The sequence below is a fragment of the Chiloscyllium plagiosum genome, unplaced genomic scaffold (assembly GCF_037043375.1).
Source record: "Chiloscyllium plagiosum isolate Xiang-an unplaced genomic scaffold, Cpla_swu_hap1 HiC_scaffold_36, whole genome shotgun sequence".
Taxonomy (NCBI): domain Eukaryota; kingdom Metazoa; phylum Chordata; class Chondrichthyes; order Orectolobiformes; family Hemiscylliidae; genus Chiloscyllium; species Chiloscyllium plagiosum.
In genome coordinates this window covers 61968671-61978858 of record NW_028270174.1, presented here as the reverse complement: position 1 = coordinate 61978858, position 10188 = coordinate 61968671, and the positions used below count along the sequence as shown (strand labels likewise).

Below are 10188 nucleotides of genomic sequence, written 5' to 3'. Positions count from 1 at the left end.
TAGGGGCAGCGAAACATTGAGAATGAACAATTTTGCAAGCAGCTGTAAAGCCGAGATTCGAGTCCGCCCACCAAGAAATGAAAGAAAGACTTTGGAGCAGGGAAGCCATACGTGGAGGAAGTGTATCAGGAAACAACGCAATGGGACAATTGATGCAGGGCATCAATAATGGGAGAGTTGGTGCCGATATCACGAAAGTAGAGAATTGGTGGAAGACGTGGGAGAACTGGTGCTGAATAATATTAAATGTGGTGGAGGTGCAGTTGCTGACATAAAGAAGATTCGTGCAGGATTCGAAAATGGTAGAATGGTGCACGGAAGTGAAGCTGTATTTGGGATAATTGTTGCACGAACCACAACATGGAAAAATTGCACAGTGGAACTTTAACAGCGAATTGGGGTATGGCGCCACTATCTCAGAGATTCAGAGTGGCGTTCCCCACACTGGGAGAAGTTGGTTTGGGTATCAATGAACATGAGAATTGTTTCAGGGCAATGTTGAATTCGAGAATTGGTGTGGGGTGCTTAAAGCATGCAGACTTGGAACAGAGTATATTTAAATGGGAGAACACGGGCAGGAATCAGTAACTCAGAGAAATGTTGTAAAGTGCAGGAAAGTGGCCATTCGATGCAGGGCGACAATAATGAAAAACACTTTGAGCAGTAAACCATTATGTGGAAGATGTATGTCAGGAAACAGCAAAACAGGAGAGTTGGGGCAAGGCAATACTTAGTGGGAGAGTTTCTTCAGTTCATGATGAAAGTGTGGATTCGTGCAGAATTGGCAATTTGAGAATTTGATGCAATACACGCCAAAATTGGAGAAATACAGCAGTGGACCACGACATGGGAGAATCACTGCAGCTACATAGTTAGTCGAAGAAGTGGTGCGGAGTGGACCTAAATTAGATATTTGGTGCAAGTCACCTTAAAATATAGAATTAGAGTAGAGAACTCCTAAATGCGAGATTTGAAATCGGGCATCAGAAAATGAGAGAATCATACTGGGATATGAGGAAATGGCAGAATTTTAGTATCGTTATATGAAAAAGCAGGAGAATTTACTGTCGGAATATGAGGAAATGGGAGAATAAGTATAGGGGTATGAGTAAATGGGGCTGCAACAAGATCTCACGGCTCTTTAACTCAATCCCCCTGTTAATGAAAGCCAAAACACTATATGCTTTTTTAACAAAACTGTCCACCTGGGTGGAAATTTTAAGGGATCTATGTACCTGCACACCAAAATCCCACTGTTCATCCACACTGCCAAGAATGCTGCCTTTAGTCCTGTACTCAACTTTCAAGTTCGATCTTCCAAAATGCATCACCTCGCATTTATCCAGTCTGAATTCCATCTACTACCTCTCAGCCCATCTCTGCATCCTGGCAATGTCATGCTGCAGCCTGTAACAGTCCTGTATACTGTCAATGATACCTCCAACCTTTGTGTCCTCTACAAACTTCCTAACCCATCCTTCAATCTCCTCATCCAAGTCATTAATAAAAATTACAAAGAGTAGAGGCCCAAGAACAGAGCCCGTGGAACACCATTCACCACTGACTTCCAGACAGAATACTTTCCTTCCACTACCACTCGCTGTCTTCTGTCGACCAGCCAACTCTATATCAGGGCAGCTAAGTTTCCCTGTATCCCATTCCTCCTGACCTTCTGAACGAGCCTACCATGGGGAATCTTATCAAATGCCTTGCTGAAGTCCAGATACACAATATACACCACTCGACCCTCATCAACTTTTCTAGTAACATCCTCAAAGAACTCAATAAGATTTGTGAGGCATGACCTGCCCCTCACAAAGCTGTGCTGACTGCATTTAATCAAGCCATGCTCTCCCAGATGGTCATAAATCCTATCCCGCAGAATCCTTTCTAACACCTTGCAGAGACTAACTGATTTGTAATTTCCGGGGATTTCCCTATTTCCTTTCTTGAACAGAGGAATTACATTTGCCTCCCTGCAGTCCTCAGGTACGAATCCGGTGGAGAGCGAGGATGCAAAAATCTTCGCAAGCGGTGAAGCAATCACATTTCTCGCTTCCCATAGCAGCCGAGGACAAATATTAATGTTTGTCAAAATTTTCAAAACATCAGCTTCCTCAATCTATCTGTTGCAGCATGATTACCTGCTCCTCAATGGTTTCATTCACTACAAAGTCCTTTTCTTTCGTAAAGACAGAAGCAAAAATCTCATTTAGGACTTCCCCTACCTCCTCAGACTCGATACACAAGTTCCCTATGCTATCCCTGATCGGCCCTACTCTTTCTTTGATCATTCTCTTATTCCTCACATATGTGCAAAATGCCTTTAGATTCTCCCTAATCATTCCTGCCAAGCCTTTTTCCTGCCCCCTCCTGGCTCTCCTCAGCCCATTTTTGAGCACCTTCCTCTCCTGCCTGTAATCCTTTAGAGCTGAGCAAGACCTTTGCTTCCTTCACCTTCCGTAAGTTGCCTTCTTTCTTTTGACGAGAATCTCCTCCGCTCTCATCATCCAAGGTTCCTTTATCTTACCCTTTCTTGCCTGTCTCAGAGGAACACATTTGTGCATCACTCGCAACAACTGTTCCTTAAAAAGTCTCCACATGTCTATAGTGCCCTTTCCATGGAACAATTGCTCCCAGTCCATGTTTCGCAACGCAGTATGATAGTATCATAGTTTCCTTTTCCCCAACTAAATATTCTTCCATTATGCCTGCTTCTCTCCATCTCCATAGCTATGTAGAATATGAGGAGCTGTGGTCACTATCACCAAAATGCTCTCCCACCGCAAGATCTGACACCTGCCCCAGCTCATTGCCGAGCATCAAATCAAAAATGGTCTCTCCCTTCGTCGGCCTGTCAACGTACTGAGTTAGGAAACCCTCCTGAACACACCTTATAAAAACAGCTCCTTCCAAACCATCTGCTGGAATGTGGTTCCAATCAATCTTGGGAAAGTTAGTCGCCCATTACAACTACCCTATTCCATTCACACTATTCCAAAATATGCCGACCTATGCTTTCTTCAATCTCCCTGCTTCGATTGGGGGGCCTGTACTTAACCTCTAATGAGGTGATTGCTGCCTTCCTGTTCCTAATTTCCACCCATACTGACTCGGTAGGCAGACCTTCCTCGATAATGTTAACTTCTGTAGCTGTGATACCCTCTCTGATTAGCAGTGCTACACCCCCTCCTCTTTTTACCTCCTCCCTATTCTTTTTAAATGTTCTAAACCCTGGAACATCCAGCAATCATTCCTGCCCCTGAGAAACCCATGTCTCTGTTATGGCCACAACATCATAGCTTTAAGCTCATCACTTTTATTTACATTTCCCCAGTATTACCGAGCACAGTGACTCCGTTTTAGGGGAGGGGACGGGGACGGGGAATAGTGTCTCAGTGGTTAGCATGGTTGGTTCATAGTACCAGGGACCCGGATTGAGGGACAGGAGGAGGGGGAGGGTGCATGGTGTCTCAGTGGTTAGCACGGCTGTCTCTCAGTACCAGGGACCCAGTTTGGGGGGTAGGGAGAGAGGGGCATGGTGTCTCAGTGGTTAGCACGGCTGTCTCACAGTACCAGGTACCTGGTTTGGGGGGAGGGAGAGGGGGCATTGTGTCTCAATGGTTTGCACGACTGTCTCACAATACCAGGAACCCGGTTGGAGGGATGTGGGTGGGGAATTGGGACATGGTGCCTCAGTGGTTAACACAGCTGTCTCAAAGTACCAGGGAATCGGTTTTAGGGGAGGGGAGTGGGGCATGGTGTCTCAGTGGTTAACACAGCTGTCTCAAAGTACTAGGGACCTGGTTTGAGGGGAGGTTAGTGGGGCATGGTGTCTCAGTGGTGAGCCCGGCTGTTTCACAGTACAGGGACCTGGTTTTGGGGAAGGGGGACCTGGTGTCTCAGTGGTTAGCACGGCTGTCCCACAGTCCCAGGGACCCGGTTTGGGGGTAGGGGAAGGGGACTTGGTGTCTCAGTGGTTAGCACGGCTGTCCCACAGTCCCAGGGACCCGGTATGGGGGGTAGGGGGAAGGGGACTTGGTGTCTCAGTGCTTAGCACGGCTGTCTCACAGTTCTAGGGACCCGGTTTGGGGGGAATGGGGAGGGGGCATTGTGTCTCAGTGGTTAACATGGCTGTCTCACAGTACCTAGGACCCGGTGTGGGTGAGAGGGGGAGGGGGTCATGGTGTCTCAGCGGTTAACACGGCTGTCCCACAAAATCAGAGACCTGGTTTAGCGGGGAGGGGACCATGGTGTCTCAGTGGTTAGCAATGCTGTCTCACAGTACCAGGGACCCGGTTTGGGGAAGAGGGGGAGGGTGGCTGGTGTCTCAGTGGTTAGTATGGCTATCTCACAGTCCCATAGAGCCGGTTTGTGGTGGAGGGGAAGAGGGGCATGGTATCTAGGTGGTTAGTACGGCTGTCTCACAGTACCAGGGACTCGATTTCGGGGGGGATGGGGAGGGGGTGCATGGTGTCTCAGTGCTTAGTACGGCTGTCTCACTGTACCAGAGACCCGGTTTGGGGGGGGATGGGGAGGGGGGCATGGAGTCTCAGTGGTTAGCACGGCTGTCTCACAGTACCAGGGACCAGGTTTGAGAGGGAGGGGGAGGAGGACATGGTGTCTCAGTGGTTAGCACGGCTTTCTCACAGTAGCAGGGACCTGGTTTTGGGGAAGGGGGAGAGGGGCATGATGTCTCAGTGGTTAGCACAGCTGTCTCACTGTACCTGGGACCCGGTTTGTGGGGAGGGGGAAGGGGCTGGTGTCGCATTGCCTTTGACATCTTCCAAAACCTTTCTCCAAACACCTTAAAATTATGCTCACCTCGTGACAATCATTTGTGGGAAGAAGTCTCTGGCTATTTACTCTGTCTGTAACTCTCACCATCTTGTTCAGCTCTATCAAGTTACCTCTCATCCTTCTTTACTCCAATGAGAAAAGCCATTGCTCCCTCAACCTTTCTTCATAAGACAAGCCCTCTAGTCCAGGCAGCATTCTGGTAAATCTCCACTGCTCCGCTCTAAAGCTTCCACATGCTTTCTTTACTGAGGCGACCAGAACATTTCAGATGTCGTCTCACCAGAGCTTTATAGACCTGCAGCATAATCTTGCGGCTCTTCAACTCAGTCCCCCTGCTATTGAAAACCAACACACCATACGCCTTCTTAACAACCCTATCAACTTAGGTGGCAACTGAGACACCTACAGACATGGACCCCAAGATCCGGTTATTCCTCCACACTGCTACGAATCTTACATTTTACCCAGTAATCGGCATTCAAATTCGACTTCCAAAATGAATCCCTTCACCAAATAGGAAATTGGAACAGAATTAGGCCATTTTGCCGCTTGGATATGCTGTGCAGTTTGATCACAGTTAAAATGTTTTTCAGCCACATTCTCCTGCCTTCACCAACTCACCATTGATTCCCTTATTCATGAAAAACATACTTATCTCTATCTTAAACAAAACACGGTGTCTGTGTGCGGGCGTGTTCAAGTGTTTGTGTGTATGTGTCCATATCTGTATGCATGTGTGTTGTGTGTTTAATGTGTCTATGTATGGTTGTGTGCACCTCTGTGAAATGATGGCTCTGAGATTTTGGGGGTAAATCCATTGAAATTGAGATAAACCCTTACTCCCCTTCTCCACCTCTACATCTGTCCCTGTTAAGTTTATAGTCATACAATGCCAACCTCTGCTGGTCTCCCCATGCCACTGCACAAGTGTCAGTTATTTTCTATTAGAGGACATCAAATACTGTGAATCTCTCACACTGCACGGCTGTTTGGTTTTGCAAATATCTTTGGATGCACATAACAGTTTTGTCGAAGACCTAGATATATTACCATCACCACTGGGTCAGTTTCAGGACTTTTCAATCTTTTCTCACTTACGCCTTGTAGGGGTGAATTTTAAAATATTTCAATTTAAAGAACATGTAATAAATTCATCGCATCACCTTACAGATGATTTGGTCAGGGTTGCTTGGATGCAGTTGCAGTGGAAATACTCATTAAGGTGTACCCTCTGTGTAACGAATAATCTTCAAAGACAAATCACTTTCACATTGCAGAGAGAGCACAGATATTACTCAGGAGCATTCGCCACTGTGAGTGTCCTCAGTGCAATTATGATCCTCCCTATACCCAAATGTGTGTATGTGTGCATGTGGAGATGTTGCTGTCAGTTCGGATGGTGCTATGATCTACAGCCCTTTCCCCACCTCCTAGACTGAATCCCTTATGGTTTTCTCCCTCCACTGCCATCAATGCAGTAGAGTGTGAAGGCCAGCATCACTTTAAACACCACAAGGCTGGCAGATCCGCTGTGCACACGGATACGCACAGAGACACGCAGATACACAAAGATATGCATATAGATACACAGGCACACATAGAGACTGGTGCAGTCAAACAAATACTAAAGCACACAGAGAGAAATGCCAATACACTGATGCACGTGCACACACAGATATACAGGCATCAGTACAGACACACCACAAACACTGACGTTTATAGAGACATGCAGAATCTCCCAGTATTTATTTTTTATCCTGGTGGCTTCCTCAGTACTTCACTCGATCGTATGGTGTGTGCCAATATTTCTGTGGATCCCTAGGGATTCCTCTGCACCCTCACTATAGCGTCTACATCTTTCCTGTAACAAGGCGACCAGAACTGAACACAATGTTCCAAGTGTGCTGTTACAACACAGCAATGAACCCGTTTGTGAATTAAACCAAACACCCAGAAAAGCTCACCTTGCCTTATAATCTGTTAAAGCACCCATCCTCCTCCTTTAACTAAAAACAAAGTACCTGTGCCACAGCTTGGAAAGTTAACGGGTTTTTTTATTCCTTTTTCTTTCAGCAGTCTCTTTGGGAATTTAGACTAGTGGGAATGGAGGTTAAGGCAGTTGAATGCTCCTCCTGCAGAATGTGGGAGGTAAGGGTCACCACCAGTATCCCTGCTGACTACATCTGCTGGAAGTGCACCTGACTCCAGCTCCTTGAAAACCGCGTTAGGGAACTGGAGCTGGAGCTGCGTGAACTTCGGATCATTCGGGAGGCAAAGGGGGTTATTGAGAGGAGTTACAGGGAGGTAGTCACTCCTCAGGTACTAGAAAAAGGTAAATGGGTTACAGTCAGGGGACAGAAAGAGAACCGGTAGGCTGTGCAGGGATCCCCTGTGGCCATTCACCTCAACAATAAATATACGGTTTTGGATACTATGGGGGAGGACTTACCAGGGGAAAGTAGTGGAGTAGAGGGATCTGGCACAGCGTCTGTCCCTGCTGCTCAGAAGGGAAAGGGGAAGAGGAGCAGAGCAGTAGTCATTGGTGACTCCATAGTTAGGGGGACAGATAGGAGGGTCTGCGGGGACGAGAGAGACTCACGGTTGGTGTGTTGCCTCCCAGGTGCCAGAGTTCGTGATGTGTCTGATCGTGTTTTTGGGATCGTTAATGGGGAGAGGGAGCAGCCCCAAGTCGTGGTCCACATAGGCACCAACGACATAGGTAGGAAGAGAGATGGGGATTAAAGGCAGAAATTCAAGGAGCAAGGATGGAAGCTTAGAGCTAGGACGAACAGAGTTGTTGGCTCTGTTTTGTTGCCCGTGCCACGTGCTAGTGAGGCAAGGAATACGGAGAGAGAGTAGGTGAACACGTGGCTACAGGGATGGTGCAGGAGGGGAGGTTTTGGGTTCTTGGATAATTGGGGCTCTTTCTGGGGTAGGTGGGACCTCTACAAGCAGGATGGGCTTCAACTGAACCAGAGGGGTACCAATATTCTGGAGGGGGGGTGGAATTCGCTAAGGCTATTGGGGTGGGTTTAAACTAATCCAGCAGGGGGATGGGAACCAAAATTGTAGTTAGAGTATAGAAAGGGTTGAGAGTAGGGAGGTCCAAAATCAAGTTTTAGGGACGCAAGATGGCACCGGCAAGCAAGAGGTTGGTTTGAAGTGTGTCCACTTCAACGCCAGGAGCATCCAGAATAAGGTGGGTGAACTTGCAGCATGGATTGGTACCTGGGACTTCAATGTTGTGGCCATTTTGGAGACATGGTTAGAGCAGGGAAAGGAATAGTTGTTGCAGGTTCCAGGATTTAGATGTTTCAGTAAGAACAGAGAAGATGGTAAAAGAGGGGAGGTGTAACATTGTTGGTCAAGGACAGTATTGCAGTTGCAGAAAGGATGTTTCAGGACTCGTCAACTGAGCTGGTATGGGCTGAGGTTAGAAACAGAAAGGAGAGGTTGTGAGGTTTCTGTAGGCCTCCGAATAGTTCCAGAATGTAGAGGAAAGGATAGCAAAGATGATTCTCGACAGAAGTGACAGAGACAGGGTAGATGTAATGGGGAACTTCAACTTTTGAAATATTGAACGGGAACACTATAGTACGAGTACTATAGAGGGGTCAGATTTTGTCCAGTGTGTGCAGGAGGGCTTCCTGACACAGTATATCGACAGGCCAACAAGGGAAGAAGCCACATTAGTTTTGATACTGGATAATGAGCCAGGTCAGGTGTTAGACTTGGAAGTAGGTGAGCACTTTGGTCATAGCAATTCCAATTCTGTTATGTTTACTTTAGTGATAGATAGGGATAGGTGTATACCACTGGGCAAGTGTTACAGCTGGGGGAAAGGCAATTACGATGCCGTTAGGCAAGATTTAAGAAGCATATGATGGGGAAGGAAACTGCAGGAAATGGGCACATTAGAAATGTGGAGCTTATTCAAGGAAACGTTACTGTGTGTCCGAGATATGTATGTCAGGCAGGGAGGAAGCTGTAGAGTGCGGGACCCGTGGTTTACGAATGAAGTGGAATCTCTGGTCAAGATGAAGACGGCGACTTTTGTTATGATGGGATGTGAAGGCTCAGTTGGGGCGCTTGAGGGTTACAAGGTAGCCAGGAAAGACCTAAAGAGAGAGCTTTGGAATTCTTTGCCTGCAACAGTAGTAGATTCGCAAACCTTAAGTACATTTAAGTCGTCATTGGACAAGCATATGGACGTACATGGAATAGTGTAAGTTAGATAGGCTTCAGATTGGTATGACAGGTCGGTGCAACATCGAGGGCTGAAGGGCCTGTACTGCGCTGTAGTGTTCTATATTCTATGTTCCGCTACCTCCTCCGACTCCTGCCGCAAGTTCCCTCCACTATCCTGATGAGCCCTACCCTCACTAAAGCCATCATCCTATTCCGCGCAAAAGTATAGAACATCTTAACTTTTACCTTAATCCTATTCACCAAGTCTTTTTCATGCCCGCTTCTCGCTCTCCTGAGTTTATTCTTCACTTCCTTCCTGACTACCTTGTAACTCTCTAGAGCCTTGTCTGATCCTTGCCTACTTAACCCTAAATCATTTTCCTCCATCCTCTTGAGATATTCTACATCCATTGATACAATGGAGATATGGAGCTGCACATCCTGTCACTTCCAGCATGGGCTGCAGATTTCCCCACGCTGGGCAGTGATCTAACACAGTGTTACTGAACAATGCACTGGGGCAGTTGTCATAACTCTACATGCTGGGAGGGTAACTGCTCCTGGTTTACGGTTCAATGCACTGGGGTGGTGTACACAGATCTACATGGTGGTAGGGTAACTGCTCCTGGTTTACAGATCCATGCCCTGGGGGGCGTACACTGCTCTACATGCTGGGAGGGTAACTGCTCCTGGTTTACAGACCCATGCCCTGGGGTGGCGTACAGTGCAGTACATGCTGGTAGGGTAAATGCTCCTGGTTTATATAACAATTCACTGTTGTTCACTGCATAGCTCCCAGTGCTTGAGAGGTAGTTCATGGACTGGTGTGGTCTGCACAGATTGCTGGGTTATATTGAGCAGTACACTAGCCTGGTCTGAACACTGCTACATGCTGCACAGATATATCATCTGGATTATGGTGCCTGATTCTGTGACGTGGATTTAAGCTGATTTGTCAGCACATTTACTTTATATTCTCATTTTTGTTCTTGGACCTAAGAAAGTACTACTCATGAAGTTAATCCCATTTGTCTGAGAAGAGCCACGTTTACCGAACTTGTCAATCAAGTAATCATCCAATTATAACATGAATATCCATCCTTCTGTCCCTTAATCTGGCCGGCGGTGCTCATATCCCTGGAATCCCGGGGAAATCATTATGAAGCTCAAAAACTATGTGCAAAACATATGGCTCGTGGT

The 10188-nt window shown here is 46.9% G+C and overlaps 1 pseudogene; it reads left to right on the top strand.

Moving 5' to 3' along the window:
• Window positions 1-6903: 6903 nt before the first annotated feature.
• On the top strand, window positions 6904-7836 carry LOC148139969 (uncharacterized; annotated as a pseudogene).
• Window positions 7837-10188: the final 2352 nt, after the last annotated feature.